General features: G+C 41.6%; 1 protein-coding gene and 1 pseudogene across 2 annotated transcripts in view; both read left to right on the forward strand.

Moving 5' to 3' along the window:
- Window positions 1-18,068, forward strand: part of MAN1A2 (mannosidase alpha class 1A member 2) — a 394,344-nt gene that overhangs the window by 145,994 nt on the left and 230,282 nt on the right. The window lies entirely within an intron of this gene.
- LOC117359033 lies at window positions 13,374-14,568 on the forward strand (annotated as a pseudogene).

The following is an 18,068-nucleotide window of genomic DNA, read 5'->3' on the forward strand; positions in this document are numbered from 1 at the left end:
ACTTGTAATTAAGGGCTCCTTTTACTAAGGTGTGCTAGCGTTTTTAGCGCATGCACAAAATTACCGTGCACTAAACCGTGCGGTACGCTTTTAGAATTAGGTCTAGCGCACGTGGCAATTTAGCACGTGTGTACGCTATTCCGCACGTTAAGGCTCTAACGCACGTTTGTAAAAAGAGCCCTAAATGTAAGTATTTTTTTGCAAACCCAAGGGGGGTGGTGATGGGTACTTACTGTGGCCCTTCAATCTCGTGCCTCTCTATGGCCCGCTTTGAACAGCAATTTGTGTATGACAGTCAGTACAGTGGGTGGGATTGTTAGTTGGAAGAGATTATTGATGACATTCTTTTGATTTGGGCTCATGGTGAGGAGTCTTTGGTAATTTCTTGTAATATTTAAACAACTGTGACCCTAGTATCACTTTCCAAGCTGCTACTGACCTCTACAGAGAGTACAATTTCTGGACATACAAATCAGTTGTGATGATAATCATTTTACTACCTCCTATCTTTAGAAAGCCTACGGACCGGAACACGGTCTTTCATTATAATAGTTATCATCCTAAAAGTTTGAAGGATTGTGTTCCGGTACGGCAAGTTCTTAAGAGTAAAGCGGCTCTATACGAATCCTGGTGAATTTTTGCAACAAAATTAAATGATGAAGCGATTTAACCAGAGGGGTTACCTAAGAAAATTATAAAACATGCATTTAAAAGAGCCAAAAAATACTGATAGGAGGTAGTTGTTAAAATCTAATAGATCTGAAGGTGAGAAACAGATGACGTCCATATTGCCTTTTTCTAAGCAATCTCAACAAATTAAACAAATAATTAGGTAAAACTTGGCATATTTTGAATCTTCACACAGGTTTTCAAGAGTCTCCTAGGTTCGCATATACTTACGGCCGTAACTTACGTAGAAATCTTGTCCAATTAATAAAAATCAGCAGGATGAGGAAGTAGTTTTGAGTGGGCATTATAGATGTAGAAACTGTGTGCACTGCAAGTTTGTACTAGAGGGGAATAAAATACCGATTCCCAATAGTGATCAAATGTTTTATTTACATCATCGGACATCATCATAGCACTGAGCAGGTAGTGTATGGCATTGTATGTCCCTGCAGGAAATGGTAACTGGGCCAAACTAAATGCAAAATTAAGCAGCGGATTGTTCAGCATATGTGAGCAATTTACATCTGGGGAAAGTAGATTTACCTTTAGTAACTCATTGGATTGAAAATAATCATAAACTGGATGAACTTAAATTTGTGGTATTAATTATGGTGAAATTTAGTAGGGGTGAAAAATGTTTCTGAAATTTTGTTATGCGTAGAGTAGAGATTGATCCACTCATGGGGAACCATTGAGCCATATGGCTAAACAAAGAGATAGAATGTGAATTCATTATAATTGAATTCTGGTGTGTAGCATGATAAATAAGGAGGAGTTAGTTTAGGTAAGTTAGATTGTTCTTTATGGCTTTGGTATGGTTGGTGGTGATCCTGGTTTGGAGAATCCTATTCCTGTGGCTTGCCGATAACAAGAATATTGATATAAGGTATTGAAAAATTTGGTTAAAGTTTTTTAATAATGATAGTTTAATGAAATAGTTGTTGTGATGGTAATTTTGGTGTATATAGTAAGGGAGTGGAGCCTTTTCCAGTCCAAGCTCCTGAAGACGCTTATGAGCGAAACATAGACCTGTGTCAGGCTTGACTGATAGTGGTGGAATACATACTGGCAGAGTTCCTGAAATCATCAGCGTGCATATAGCACTGCAGATTGTGTAATAAAGACTCTGAGAACTTGAAACGATTGGCGCTATGCCTAGTGGAGTTGATGATGCATGTTTTAAATGAACACAGTGGTAAAAAATTTGTTAACATATTGGGAAAAGTTTTACAAGATTGTCGGGGGGGGGGAGTATTTGTAGTGTGAATGAGGGATGAATGATTGAGATGTTTAATGTGAATTGTTATATGTTTGTTGAAGAGTAGAATATAATAAAAGTTTACATTTAATATGCTTCATATTTATAATAGCTTGTATTTATTGTAATTATAAAATAAAAAAGGGAAAACACTCAATAACAAAGTCTACGTTAAGTCTCTGATAGCAGGACATGTGAGTAGCTAAGAGCTCTGTATAAGATTACTGCTATTGCACACAGTTTTATACTTGTTTTGATAAGTTAATTGAATGTTATAATGTTAATGGATATATTTGTTACAGATTAGTATAGAATTGTAGTGTCGAGGATTTTTCCCCGTTTCCCTTCTGGTTATGTCTGTTATTATAGTGCTACTTAATTGCTTTGTACAAACTGAGGGGGCAGGAGCTGCTCCCTGGGAAGGAGGCAGAGTTCAAAAGATGATTCTGCAAGCAACTTGTAGGTTCAGATGCAAACCCCTAATGTTCTGGACCAGTAGACACATCTACAAGAAAGAAGATTGAGTTAAGAACCTAATCTTTCTTTTTTCGCTGTTCGATGTGAGCCCAGAGATGTTAAATTATTTTTTGAAAGTGTCAGACAGTAGTGTAGGCAGAGCTGGAAATCCTGCTTTTCCCTCCCACCTCCAAACTAGGGGTCGGAACACTGCACTGCTTAGTAAAAGGAGGCCTGAATAAGTTAGCTTTGGGATTATGTATTGTGTTCACAGGAAAAGGAAATGCATTTCCCTTTTTATTTTTCTAGTGTTCTAGTACATGCTGAATTTAACTTATTGGAGTTTACAGTTCAATTTTTGCCTGCATATTTTTGTTTCAAATTTGTGATCCCTTGTTCTGTATTTGGTGAGGGTGTGTTTGTGGGATAGTACTGGCAGGTGAAGAGATCAGAGAGTAAGCAGTGAGGAGAGTGGTTTGAACAGTCTATCGGACTTTATTTTCTGACCTGGGTCCTAGCATGTCTTAACACCAGCCCTGACTCTTGCTGTAGCTGATGGGGATCCCCAAGCAACACCGGCTGAGGGCTTCCTCCAAAGGCAACCAGAACTCCTTTCCTTCTTCCAGCTCTGTAGTTGGTGACAGCCTTGAGCCACCAACAACTAAGCATCTCCTCCTCCCAACTCCTTTGTTGTGCCTTGATTGTCTTGTCGTTGAGGCCTCCTTTGGCTCTCTTTTTGGTGTTTTTTCTATCTGCCAAGCTTGATAAAAGGGAGTTCTGGCTGCCTTTGGTGGAAGTCTTCAGCTGACAGACCTCGGGGATCCTCATTAGCTAAAGTATTTAGTATTTCTATTTTGAGTTGGGAGGTGCTGGGAAGGGGTGGAAAGTGGGAGGATAATAGAGGCAGAGAGAAAATTTTGTGTTCGCCCACTTAGAGGCCAGGCCCACCCAAAATTGGCTATCTTGCTCTGCCACTGATAAAAAAAAAATAATAATAAAATAAAACCACCACAAATAAATCAATAACATAAAATAACAGACCTCATTAAATCATAATATTTCTCTCCTATTGCAACACCTGTCTGAAAAGGCCATTGAGAAAAGATTTGTTGTTCCATTCTTTTGATAGGCTAATAATTCATATTCCAAATATACTCCTAAAGAGAGAGTATTCCATAACTGAAAATAATCTTTGAACAGGTATACTTTCTGAACCTTTTTCACTGTTGCCATTGTTTGGAAGGAGATTACAGGAGGATTTTGACCTGTGATTGTAATGGAGTCATTATTGGCAACATAAGCATTGTCACTGAAGTCTTTCCTTCCTTTATAAACTAAATATTAAGAAATTTTAAAAATCAATAAATTAAATTGTGAATAAAAATAAGAGTATAATGTGTTGTTTGGGCAATGCCTATTACAGTATTTGTTTTAGTGTCATTGCAAAAGATCCTGTTCAAACATAGATAACACCATTCTAGTAACTGCACCAGCTCTAAAAGTATTTCCTTCCACGTGGCTCTTAGAAATCTTGGCCTTGGAGAATCTGAGTGCTTACATTGCAAGGATTGTTGTTTTGTCTCAGGATCATAGTGGTGTAACAATGTGGCACCAGCTTGCTGAAAATGCTGCAAAATCCCATCAGCATTCAAACATTTGGGCACCCACTTGGCTGACAACTTTTGCATACCCAGCTGCTCTTAGATTATATACCAAACACATTCCCTGGATATCTGTAGTGTCTCAACAATTGTTTTAGCCAATATTTGCTGATCTGCCAAAATCAGATCATGGACATGGTCAACAATTTCAGGAATTGACACCATTTGAGGCCTCCCCAGATCTTACTGCATCTTCAGTCTCAAAATCTCCATGCTGAAAGTTTGCACACTACTACTTCACTGTGGAGTATGATGTGCATTTGCCACTCAATGTTTGCATCATAAGGTCATTGGTAAGGCCCCACTTGGAGTATTGTGTTCAGTTTTGGAGACCGTATCTGGCGAAGGATGTAAGAAGACTTGAGGCGGTCCAGAGGAGGGCGACGAAAATGATAGGAGGCTTGCGCCAGAAGACGTAAGAGGAGAGACTGTAAGCCCTGAATATGTATACCCTAGAGCAGTGATGGCTAACCTTTTTGAGCCCGAGTGCCCAAACTGCCGCACAAAACCAAGAATTTCCTCAAAGTGCCAGCAACGTCAATTAAACCTTAATAACAAGATTTTTAGTATCTAAAAACTCTTTATAAAGTTGCCTGAACTATGTAACATCATTTTTAAAGGTTGGAATCTTTGTATTGTCAGAGAATTAATTTGATTCACAATCCTTTGGTTTTCATTTCAATTTATTGGCAATTTATAATGTTTTAATGATTTCATTCAATTTAATGAATTTGATTCAGTTACACAATATATTTTAAATGTATTATTCACATAACATGTCAAATGTATCCTGAGTAAAAAAAAAGATAAACTTCTTAAAACTGTTAACTGTGTCAAGACTCGGTGTGTATTCCCAAAGAGTCTATACATGTTTTTTTGTAAAATTTACAATCAAATTAGAAAATAGTTAAATCATTACATTTCTAATAATATGATGTAAAGAAAACAAAAGAGCTTTCAATTAAACCAACCGTTTTTATTGGAAATTCCAGATTGGAATACAACAGGGCCATGTAAAGTCCCTTTTTTAAATAACATCTTTAAATAATATTTAAATAACTTAGAAAGTGTCTTAACTGCAAACTGAAAATACTGCTTCATGTAAACATTTGCATTGGGCATGCTCTGAAAAAAATTAATGTGATTTTTTGTTGTTGCATGCATGCTGATAACTTGTCAATCCTTGGCTCATAGTGCGTTAATTTCAGAGCAACACATGCAACACTCATGTCATCCGTTAATCTGTTTCTAGCATCAGATTTTATATGATTCAAAGCCGAAAACAGCTGCTCACAAGCATAGGTTGACCCAAACAAAGTAAGAAGAGCAATCCCAAGTGCTTTCATGGACTTAAAATTGTCTGGCAGAGAATTCCACGCTTTTAGGATTTCATTTTCAGAACTGCTAGCAGTGATTTCATTTGTCACCCTTTCACACTCAATACGTTCAAGAGCCGCACGCAGGTCATTGAATTTACTTTTCCAGATAGAGCTTTCTTGAAATTCCAGTAGCTCCCTTTCCAAATTTTGAATATCCAACCACTGTAAGCAGGAAAGATCAAGATCTTCAAATGTGGACTTTTCTGGGGAAGTTATAAATGAAAGGGTTGTCTCCATCTTACGGAACTGAGAAAATCTTTTACTAAAATTCTCCTTTGCTTCGGCTACAATGGTGGAATATGCTTTGTGGATTTCCTGGTGTTTTTTATGATTGTCCACAAATGTTGTAGAATTATCCAAATGTATTTTTAGGTTGGGAAAATATTTTAGCTGTCCACTCTCAAGGTCTTTTTCAAAAACATGCAATTTTCTCTCAAAAGCTTTGATGTCACTAAACATGCTTTCTGCTGTTTTTCCCATGCCTTGTAATTTTTTGTTTAGTACATTATAGTGGTTAGTAAAATCTGTAAAGAACATGAGGTTGTGTGGTTTTGCAGCATTTACAGACTTGGAGCAATGGTATGATTGTTTCACTTTTGACCATTTGCCATTTAAAGACTACTTGCTACCCAAAGACTTCTAAGACTCCTGATGCAGGCCGGATGGCCGAAACGTGATCATGTCGAGTCATTGAGTTGCTTTGGATGTACGATTTTGTTTTGGATTAATAAAGACCATTGGATTTATCAGATGAGTTGAAAGACACTGTTTTTGTGCACCATCTTGATTGGACATTTCCACTTTGCCCTTGCTTCTACAGCAGGGGTGCCCACACTTTTTGGGCTTGCGAGCTACTTTTAAAATGACCAAGTCAAAATGATCTACCAACAATAAAATAATAAAAAAAAAACACAAAGCACACTGTATGCAGAGAAAATGTTAATTATCATTTATATTCCGTGGGTTTTCAAAGAGGTCAAGTCAGACGATTCTATGCAATGTCACTTCAGGAACAATTATACAAAAATAGACAAATATACCCCCTCCCTTTTTACTAAATCGCAATAGCAGTTTTTAGAGCAGGGAGATGCACTGAATGCCCTGTGCTGCTCTCGATGCTCATAGGCTCCCTGCGCTAAAAACCGCTATTGCAGATATAAATTCTCTAAACAGACACATTTTGATCACTAAACTGAAAATAAAATCATTTTTCCTATCTTTTTGTCTGGTGATTTCATGAGTCTCTGTTTGCACTTCCTTCTTCTGACTATAAATCCAATATTTTTTCTTTCTGCCCCTCCCCTTTTCTTTCTGTCTCTTTCTTTCTCTCTCCCCCCCCCCCCCCCCCCCCAAGCCATCGCGCCAATTTCTCCACTTCCCCGATTCTTTCCCTACCCCCTAAGCCACCATGCCGATTTCTCCCTGCTTCCATGAGCCAGGCCAGGAATGTACAAGCGCCGGACTCACAAGACTTCACCTCTGATGTCAATTCTAACGACGGAGAGGAAGTTCCAAGCCAGCCAAGCAGCGATTGGCTGGCCCAGAACTTCCTCTCTGACGTCAGAATTGACGTCGGAAGTGAAGTCTTGTGAGTCCGGCGTTTCTACGCGCCTGGCCTGGCTCAGGGAGGCAGGAAGAAAAAGATTGCCAAGGCAACGCGATCGACTCACATTGCCTTTGCGATCTACTGGTCGATCGCACTCGACCATTTGGGCACCCCTGCTGTTATGGTATCCTGTCCTGACCTGAGGAAAGGGGTTTAGTCCCCAAAAAGCTGCCTTATTTCTATTTCCTATTTATAAACTTTAATCAATAGATACAATACTACTTGATTCTACGTAAAGCAACAAAACAATTTTTTCTACCTTTTGTCGTTTTTGCTTTAATCATCTTGTCTTCACTCTTCTTTCTAGCCAGCTTCTGTCCGCTCTGTCTTCCATACAGCATCAGCCCCTTCCATCCACTGTCTGCCCTCTCCCCGTTCCATATGGTATCTTCCCTCTTTTTATGCTCCTTCAATAAACTGTCTATCCTGTGCCCCTTCTCTTCTCCTTTGTACATGATTGATTTCAACTCTGCCACCTCTCCATTTTTCTCTCTCTGTCACCATCCCGTCCCCTATGCTCTGGCATCTCTCTCTTCTCCTTTCTTTCCTTCACACCCCATAGTCTGGTATCTTCCCTTCCCTGATTCTCTAGCATCTCACTCCTTTCCTTTTCTTCCATCTCTCCCTCCCCCTCCATGCTTTGTCTTCTCCTCCTTCCTTTTCCCTTGGTCTGGCATACTTTCCTCCTTCCCTCCATGCCCTGGCATCTCTTCCTCCCTCCCTTCCCTCCAATCCCTGGCATCTCATTCCATTCCCTCCCTCATCTTCTTTCTCCCTCCAGTTGGGTGTAGCAAGTCTCTCCCCCTCTGCTCCCTTTCCTCCTTCTGTCACCCATGACCTGGCGTCATGAACTTCTTCAGGCAGCAGCATTCACAATTTGCTGCTGTTGCCAGCTTCGGGCCTTCTTCTCTGTCGGGTCCTGCCTTCATGGAAACAGAAGTAGGCAGGACCCGGCGGAGAGGAAGGCCTGAAGCTGGCAACAGCAGTGAATTGTAAATGCTGATGCTAGCCGAAGAAGTTCATGACGCCAGGTCGAACACCCGGGGCAGACTGCTACTCTCCCCCCCACGACCCTCCTAACTCTCCCTCCCTCCCATCCCGAGACTCTAAACAGGCTGCTTCAGGACTTTCTCCTGCCGTGATTCCCTCTGGCACGTCACTGATGAGGGAAGGAGGGAGAGATAGGAGGGTCGGATCGGGTTGGGATTCGCCCGGGATGATGATGAGGCTGCTGCTGCTGCCAGCAAATCCAGCAAGGGTGAGGCCCCAAAGCACAGCACTGGCAGGCCCCCCTGACTATTTCGGGCCCTAGGCCTGTGCCTACAGGGCCTATCCTTTAATCTGGCCATGCTTCCCCCCCCCATATGCCCTGACATCTCTCTCTTCCACTCCATGGTATGGTATCTCCTTTCCCTCCGTCCCATGGTCTTTGCATCTCTTTCCTCCTTTTCCTGATCTTCCTTCTCCCTCCTTCCCTCTCTCTCCCCAATTGGGTACAGCAGTATTTCTTTTCCCCCTCCCCCCACTGAGTACAGCAGTATCATCAGCATTTCTCCCCCCCCCAATTGGGCACAGCAGAAGCAGCATTTCTCTTCCCCCTCCCCCCTAATTGGGTGCAGCAGCATTACTCCTCCCATTCCCCCCCCCTGTCTCACACACCCGGCAGATTCGCTACAGACAAAGGCAAGTTGCAAGTTTCCCTTGGTCGCTGACCTATCTCCCAAAGGGCAGCGACAGAGGGAAGTTTACAACTTGCTGCTCTTGCTTACTTCGGGCCTTTCTCGTTGCCGGGTTCTGCCTTCACGGAAACAGAAAGTAGGCAGGACCCGGCAGCGAGAAAGGCCCGAAGTAAGCAAGAGCAAGTAAGCTTCCCTCCGTGGCTGGCCTATCTCCCGCATGCTCCGGGGCTCTAATGGTCTGTGCCGGCTTCTCTTCTCTACCCCCCCCCCCCGACGTAACTTCCGGTTTTGGAGGGAAGCCGGGTTCGAGTCGCTTGCTGGGGGTTTTTTTTGTTTAAAGTCCGGCGGGTTTTTCGGCGGCTCTTCAGGCTGCGCATTAAGCAGTGGCGGCAGCAGGATTCAGCAGATGACAGTCGGGCGGGCATCTAAATTTGCTGGGCGTTGCGCCCGCCTGCCCTGATGGCGGCCCTGTCGGTTGGGTTAGCGCCACAAAAATAAGGGGACCTGGCCGGCTGTGCTGCACACGGGGCGGGGCGGGGCGGACCGCCCCCCTCCCTTGGTAGCCGCGAGGCTACTCCTCCTTACCTACCCTGCCTGCAGTACAGAGCCGAACGGAAGTCTTCCCGACGTCAGCCCTCCCTCCCTCCGACGTCAGCGCTGACGTCGGGAAGACTTCCGTTCGGCTCTGTACTGCAAGCAAAGCAGGTAGGGAGAAAAGCCGCGCGACTTAGTACATCCAGTACATCCTGTGCAGCTCTCTATTGCGGACCTTCCCGCGTGCCAGCTGCAAGGCCTTCGCGTGCCACAGCTGGCACGCGTGCCATAGGTTCGCCATCGCTGCCCTAGAGGAAAGGAGAGACAGGGGAGATATGATTCAGACATTCAAATACTTGAAGGGTATTAACATAGAACAAAATCTTTTCCAGAGAAAGGAAAATGGTAAAACCAGAGGACATAATTTGAGGTTGAGGGGTGGTAGATTCAGGGGCAATATTAGGAAATTCTACTTTACGGAGAGGGTAGTGGATGCCAGGAATGCTCTCCCGAGAGAGGTGGTGGAGAGTAAAACTGTGACTGAGTTCAAAGAAGCGTGGGATGAACACAGAGGATTTGGAATCAGAAAATAATATTAAATATTGAACTATGGCCAGTACTGGGCAGACTTGCACGGTCTGTGTCTGTATATGTTTGGTGGAGGATGGGCTGGGGAGGGCTTCAATGGCTGGGAGGGTGTAGATGGGCTGGAGTAAGTCTTAACAGAGATTTTGGCAGTTGGAAGCCAAGCACAGTACAGGGTAAAGCTTTGGATTCTTGCCCAGAAATAGCTAAGAAGAAAAAATTAAAAATTTAAATTGAATCAGGTTGGACAGGCTGGATGGACCATTCGGGTCTTTATCTGCCGTCATCTACTATGTTACTATGTTACTATGTTACCATTCATGGATTTCCTTTGGAGTTTTCTTCTGCAAGAATAGGAACTTCATGACTGCTCGGTGTTCCACACTTGAAAATTCTACACTTTTTGATGACATGGCTCAATCAATGATCTGAAACAATTTCAAAACATAGCATTATGATTTTGCAAATTGGCACTTTGCAAAATAAATTACTCTTTTTTTTCCAGCTAGAGTGGCAAAATAACTATCAGAATTTAGGAAATTGGTTGGGCTGAGAACTTTTCAGCACCCCCTCGTACCAAAAACTAGTTCTACTTCTTACACTTTTTAACCACATTCTACCCTAAAAAATATGTCCCAAATTGATTTACAACTTTACAGGAGAGATAAAAATTGATTAAAATGCAATTTAAGACAAAAATCTTCTAAAATAAAAAATCTTAAGACTATGGTGAAACAAGTTATGAGAGTCAATACTTCTCATTTCGACTGGAAGAATGTTCCATATGGAGGCTGCCTTAAAAGAGAGACACTTCCAACATTTTTTTGGAATAAATAGCTTTAAAGATGGGACTCGTTAAAATAAAACTTTCAAGGTTCTCTATGCTTCAATTTACTAGGAACAACCCCCCCCACACACACACACAAACACACACAAGTGTAAATTAAAGTCTTCCAGTATAACCCCTTGAAAAGTTTTAAAAATAAAACAGCAATATCAAGTCCTATAATTATACAGGCCATAGCATGCCATACCAATTGAATCAGCTTCAAGATTTTCTCAGGGAAACCCTATATAATTAATTACAATAAAACACATACTGGAAGCACTATAACCTGGACCACCATTCAAAAGTCCCATGCATCCAAAAACTATTTAAATCTCCATAATAGCCTCTGTTCAGAAAAGACAGATTTCACTATCCTTGCAACTTGCAGCCACATGGTTAACCAAGTGTCTAGTATAATCCTCAAATATCAAACCAATGAACATATGGGAATCAGAGTTCAATTCAGCATAATATAATCTAGTGGTGCTTAATTACCAGGCCCATAAATTATCATAGCCTCAGTCTTTTGCATATTTATCACAAGATCATTACTCGCCAATCATATCAGAACTGCTTAAATACCTTCTGTCAACTAACTGCAAGGTTTTGCCAGCTACACTTACACTCAAATCATAAAATCATCTACATAAAAATGAAAGCCAAATTGGTGAAAAGCTTGTTGAGAAATAGCATATAAATATTAAATAGTATGGGTGATAAAGCTGAACAATGCAGTTCGCATGTCTCCTACTTTTAACTTGCTACAAGCAAATCTTTAGGCAGGAGGTATGTTATCTAGACAAGTCAGCCATATACCTATATTAGTTAATCCCCAGTAGGATTGCATGACATACTGTATCAAATGCAGCTGAAATACCTAAAAAAAATAATGTTATGCCCTACTGTTAATCTCCCTATCCATTAACAGTACGGTAAATCTACAACATAAAAGTAAAAGTGTTTGTGTTTTGTCTCAAGTAGAACCTGTGTTGTTGGTCTAAGACATTATGATAATCTACAAATTGTTGCAATTGCATCCACACCACTAGCTTTGTTAATGAAAAAAAAATGGGGGGAGGGGGAGTTTAGATCAATGAAAATTTTCACATCTGATAGATCCAAAGTGGACTTTTAAGGTATAGTTTAAAAAGAATTTTTAAGATAGGGAGTGGAAGAGTAACCTAATGGCTTGTGTAGTAGGTTGAGAACCTGGAGAACTGGGTTCAGTTTACCACTATGGCTCTTTGTGACTCTAGGCCAGTGGTCGGCAAACTGCGGCTCGCGAGCCGCATGTGGCTCTTTAGCCACTTGAGTGTAGCTCTTCCAGTAGCAGAAGGGCCCCGACACAGCAGTTGTTCTCACAAGCTGCCGGCGGCTACCCTGAAGTTTTCCCTCTGCCGCAGCTTCCCGTTTCTGACAGGGCAGATCACCGTAGAGGGAAAGCTTTGGGGCAGCCACTGGCAGTAGATAGGAATGGTATGCTCACCCCCCCACCCCTCTCCAGCACTTATCTGATGCACCTGCTTTCTGTCTAAGCTTCATGGTCAGCTTCACATCAAGATTGTCCTGTCAGTCAGACTATTATGAAGAGTCTTTTGTATATACTTAAAGGGAGGAATGTTTGAGCTCCATAAATGTTCTGGTTATTATGTTGTTGTTTAGCATATTTCCTCTCAGAGGCTTGTTAATGCTTTACTTGCATTATTGTTTATTCAATGATTGATTTACATTTCTCTGAGCAGAACCCTGTACCTCCTCCTCCTGTCTCTTCTTTGGTACGAACTGAAGAGAACAGCAGAGTCCGGGGAGGAGGAGGAGGGGCTGAAAAGGTGATTGACATCTTCTGCAGAATGCCTATGAGCAGGCACGGACAACCCTATGGTTCAGCATACCATTCCTATCTAATGGAAAATATATTTTCAAAGAACCTAATCTCTTTTTCCTTTAGAGTCTAGACCATTCTATGAGCATTTGTGGTTGCCACCCGTGGGTATGAAAATGAGATAAAAAGAAATAGAAGTAGAAGATGAAAAGCTAGACCCAGTGCAGCTTTGCTTATTGCTTCTCGAGAAGGTACATGATGTGTAACCAAGCGTTCTGGTTTACCAGTTCAAAACTGAAAGTAAGACACTCTATTGGAGAAGAAAACATACAATTAGAAGACAAGCAATCTCATTGCAGCTTTGCTTAGCTGTCCTCAAGAAGGCACATGTCAGATAACCAAATGTTCTATCTTTCCACTTTGACAACTGAAATTAAGGTACTCTATGGAGTCAAAGTTGTCCAATGTTGAAAGATTATCCTGTGTGTTTTGCTCCAGTTGTGAGAAGAGGAGAGAAAGAAAGTAGGCAGTTGTGCTAAGCACAAACACAATTGGCAAATAGTGCATATCATTAGCACTCTTCCCTTTGCATGTTATCCCTGATGCATTCCTTGTCAGGGAAAACATGGCCCATGTTGGGTATTTTTAAGGAATTTTTTTTAGTTTGACTTTTGAATAAAGAACTAAATTACACGTTTCCTTGGGATCTGCTAATCTTTGTATCCATGATTCCTTGTACTTACATTTGCTGTGGAACTACACGTGCGCTCCTGACCCACAAACTGTGTGTTCCGGGATGCACTGCGGCCCTTTCCCCGGCACGAGGGAGGCGCGGTAACTGGGTCGCGAGACATGTTGGGGTGTTTTCTTCGGGAGACTTTGCACTTGGGCGGAGATGTCACTCCATATTTCTGAGTCGAGAACTGAAACAGAACATGTTAAGATCACAAGTGAGCGAAAGCCAGGGTTCCTGGAGCATCTCAGCGAGACTTCAGGGGGAATGCTTATTGAATTCTTAGCCTTCACACTGTCCTTCTACCTTCTCTTTATGAACGAGGGTAGGGCTGTCAGGACAGCTGCCTCTTTGGACGATAACCTTTTGATTATAGTATCCCTGGAGGACATCAACAGTGCAGCTGTACAGAATGAGGGATACTTGGTTCATTTGTCTGGACCCCTGAAGACATCAAAGCCATTGCATGATCCAAACTATGGAATTTCAGTTCAGGCAGTGAAGCTGAATTGTCATGTGGAAATGTATCAATGGGTAGAACATGAGGACACCAGAGAATATGAGGAGAATGGAGAAACGAAGAAAGAAACCAAATACTCATACAACACCGAGTGGAAATCGGAAATTGTAAGCAGCAGACACTTTGATCGAGAGATTGCTCATCAAAACCCCAGTGCCATGGTGGTAGTCTTTCACCGCTGTTGCTCTTGATGTGCAGGTGGGCAGGTTTTCCCTTTTTAAAAGTCTCGTTGAAAAAATTGACAATTTTAAGCGGTTGAGCTTGTCCAAACTGCAGGGCCCTCATTCGTATGTAACCAGCTATGAAGATTATTTCTACCACAACCTGGACCCCAAGAAACCAGAAGTGGGTGATCTGCAGGTATCCTTCTACACTGGTCTGAGTGGAGATGGATCATCCCTGGGCTCTCCAGATGTGGTTAGTGTGATTGCTCGTCTGAGAAATGATCAACTGGTCTCTTACCAGACCAACTCTGGGGATGCTCTGGAGCTCCTGTAGTTTGGGGTCTTCTCTGCTAAGGAGCTGTTTCAGAAGGAACACCAGAATAACAGCATGAAGACCTGGGCTCTTCGAGCTGGAGGCTGGCTAATGATGTTTGCTGGCATTAGTCTGATGACCAGAATCTTTTACACTCTGGTGGATTGGTTTCCTATTGTTCGTGACCTGGTCAACCTTGGGTTAAAACTATTTTCCCTATGTATGGCCACCTCCCTGTTTCTTCTTACCATATCGGTCGGCTTGTTCTTCTACCATCCTCTCTGTGCTCTGCTGCTTCTGGTCCTATCTGTGGTTCCAATTCTTGCCAAGTCCCGGTTGCCAGCAAAGAAGCAGCAGTGAGAACTGGTTTTTATCAGAGGAGTCAGGTTTACCTCCAGAAGCTCTGCCATAAGTGCCATGTCCCATCAGGAAACTGGGACTCGGAAGCAAAAGGACTGAGGTCAGATTATATTTTTTTGTGGAATGAAATCTATTCATATAAACAAATATATAAGTTTACAATCTGTCCACTCTGTCCTGTCTGCTATAGCTAGAACCTTTTGACTGTACTGGCTTTACTCCTGGCCATCCACCATAAAAGTACAAACCTGTCTTCAACTTCTGTACTTGTGCATAATAGAATGTTGCTGAAGCCATAAGATTTTTTAATGTTGTCTTTTCCTCATGTTACTTATGTTTTAAAATGTTTTTCTTTTTATTATTATAAATTTTATACAATGTACAATGCTTTGGTATTTAAAGTAGTATATCAAGCTTAAATAAACCTGAACCTGATTTATGTGGCCTCTTATTTTGGGCTTCTGATGAGCAGCCTAGGACATGTCACCCTCTCTTTTTGCTGGCTGATCCTATGATCCTGTTCACTATGGATGGATGTGGGCCTGTAAACTCAGACTCCGGGATCCTTTTTTAACAGATATGGGGTAGCTCATCCCTTAACTCCTCCAGCAGTCTCACCAGTGTGATATTGTTTTGTCATTTCCTACTCTCCTGGTCCTCTATTTGCTCCAAAAGTTGGGTGGTGTTGGCTTGAAGCTGTGTGATTTGTTTCTTCAGCCATACTGAAATATCTTCCTAAGCTGATATGCAAGATTCTGCTTCCTCTAAGCATTGTGTGTGAAAATCGAATCACGCTCGAATCTATTTAGTTGCTGTGTGAAGCATATTTAATTTATCTTTGAGCAGTGCTGACACTTATTTTAGAGATTTTCCTGTGCAAAATTATGATGAGGGTAACTGTAGCTCTCTTATTCACTTGTGCCATCTTGGATGATGCAGATTTATTTTTCTCCCTTTGTTGCTTGGGTGTTTTGAACCCCAAGTTTAATGCAGCCAAGTACACTTGATAGTGTTATAGGCAGCTCATATGAAATGAAATTGCACAACTCCAGCCAAGCAGTGAGGCAGGCAACTGCGGGGGCCCCCAGTGTAATACAGCTCTAGCCATTTGCATCCCCAGTGCTGAGATGTCAAATACTTGCTTGAGGAATATGGAAATTTTTGAGGGTTGAATCATACTTCACTTCATTAGGATCATGGTCTTTATTTGTCACCATTGTCACCATCTTAAGGACATACAGAAGCTGGTGCAGATCTTCCTGAGAGAGAGGACCTTTGCCAACTGGCCACACTAAATGAGAGGCTATAGACGAAGGCTTACAGCTACAGAGGAATAATCATATCCAGGGGAAATTCCATGGACCGATCCCTGGAAATCAACACTAGACAAGGGACTCTATCACTGGGCTGCAGGCCATGGACAGCTCCCTGGGGAGTTGGGCCTATAAGTGAAGAGTCATACTGCACCAGTTCATCTTGTATCATCTGCTGGAGGTAAAGAAATATTGACAAGTTTGAGACTACCCAGCTCCTTATACCAGTGATGTCACTACCTTTATCTGCTGGTACGAATCAGGAACCATATATTCTTAAGTATTACACAGTTTTGGAACTGTAGAATTATGGGATATGTATTAGCACAATTTGCTTTTTATAAAGTTCAAGATAGTGCCTTTTTCTCCAGTTCTTGAACCACTGATTGTGAATTTTATATTAGATAGTTTCCAGAAAGCTAGGACTGGAAGAACACAGAATATTTCAGTGATTCATCATCTTGTAGTAGTGGCTGTAGATAATTTTATTTTAAAAGTGAGATGTTTGTGGTTTTCTTCCATTTGTGAGCAAGTCATCCCTTGGCATTTTAAGGGAAGATGAAATTTTCCTTGATGATTCTACTTCTATGCATTTTGTATGAAATATTCCATTAGTGTTTTGAGGTATTTTTCTTTTGGGTCTGAGCATATCTGGTGGTACCATATGGTTTTGCTACTGATAGATTAAAAAAAAAAAAAATATACATAAAAGATGAAAATTAGAACAAAGGATTTAGCAATTGTCAGTTTGTGTTTTTTTTGTTAACCAATAAAGCTGACATATCAAAGAAGAAATTTATTATGTGATGTAGTCTATTTTGAATTTGATTGCTGAAATGTGTTAAAAGCTATAAATTTTATAAATCCTAGTAATAAAATATTTGTTTTCTGTTATAGATGAAGAGCTGTGGTATAGTAAGGGGGTGAGAGGGCGGGGGGGGGGGGCGGAACGCTGTCTTGATGGGGACATGGCATCTCCCTGCCTGTCATGCTTGCACCCTCCCTTCCCTGCCCCGTACCTCTTTAAAATCTTTACCAGCGTGAGCAACTACTCTAACCTGCTGCTGGCGCTGACTTGGCTTTCTCTGAAATTGCTTCCAGGTCATGGAGACAGGAAATTACATCAGAGGGAAAGCCAATGCCAGTGCGAGCAGCAGGTTGGAGAAGCTGCTTGCCCTGGCAGAGATTTAAAGAAGTATAGAGGTGGGAAGGGAGAGCGTGAGTGTGGTATGGTGGTTCAGAAGGGGGGGGGGGCGCCACCACCTACCCTTGCTATGCCACTGTTGAAGAGGTCAACCTTTGTAGTCTCAGAACCTCCTTACAGTTTTTTGTTTTTGAGAATTCTTATATTGGCCCACTTCTAGGGTATCTCAACCTACAAATAATCCAAATTTTTACAATACCCACAATTCTTCTATGAAAACATTTACCTACAATGCAGGGCTCCTCCTCTGTGCTTCATTGATACTATGGAGCTGACTTTCAATAATTTAAATGAAAACAGTATCACTTATCCATATCTACTTATATTTGGTGTCATTTTCAGCTGATATTGGATGCTGCTTTGATTAGAAGCTCTTGGACCTTAAGCTTATAAAGCAGGGTTGCCTTAGTAACAGCTTGTTACAGAAAATAGCTCCATACTAAATTGGGCACAAATCAGTAAACATATGGCTTCAGTAGTTAATTATGTTCCATTGACCTTAGAAAAATAATTACTTTAAAGGGGTAGTAACACAAGTGGTTTTCTTCTGTTTTATGTACCTTGTGCAGCCTGTAAAATGGATTTTCATCTGCAGCAATATTTAGATGTTAATTTTCATGTTCTTAAACATACTTGGCTTCATTTCAAGAAGAGCTACTGTTGTCCTCCAGAGCAGTGTTCTTCAACCTTTTTACACTGTGGACCGGCGGAAATAAAATAATTATTTTGTGGACCGGCACCAGTCTGCGGACCGGCAGTTGAAGAACACTGGGCTACATTGTAAGCCAGACCCCGCCCCCATAATAGTACTAATTGTAAGACTATTTTTTCCATTCATTTTTCATATATACACACAATATAATCTTATTAACAACACATAATGGTTAACCAGGAAGTACACTATCCTTTCTTTCAGCAAAACTTCCATTGTTGGAAAAATAATGGAAGTTTTGCTGAAAGAAAGGATAGTGTACTTCCTTGAA

Source organism: Geotrypetes seraphini, chromosome 4 (assembly GCF_902459505.1).
Source record: "Geotrypetes seraphini chromosome 4, aGeoSer1.1, whole genome shotgun sequence".
NCBI classification, from domain to species: Eukaryota; Metazoa; Chordata; class Amphibia; order Gymnophiona; family Dermophiidae; genus Geotrypetes; species Geotrypetes seraphini.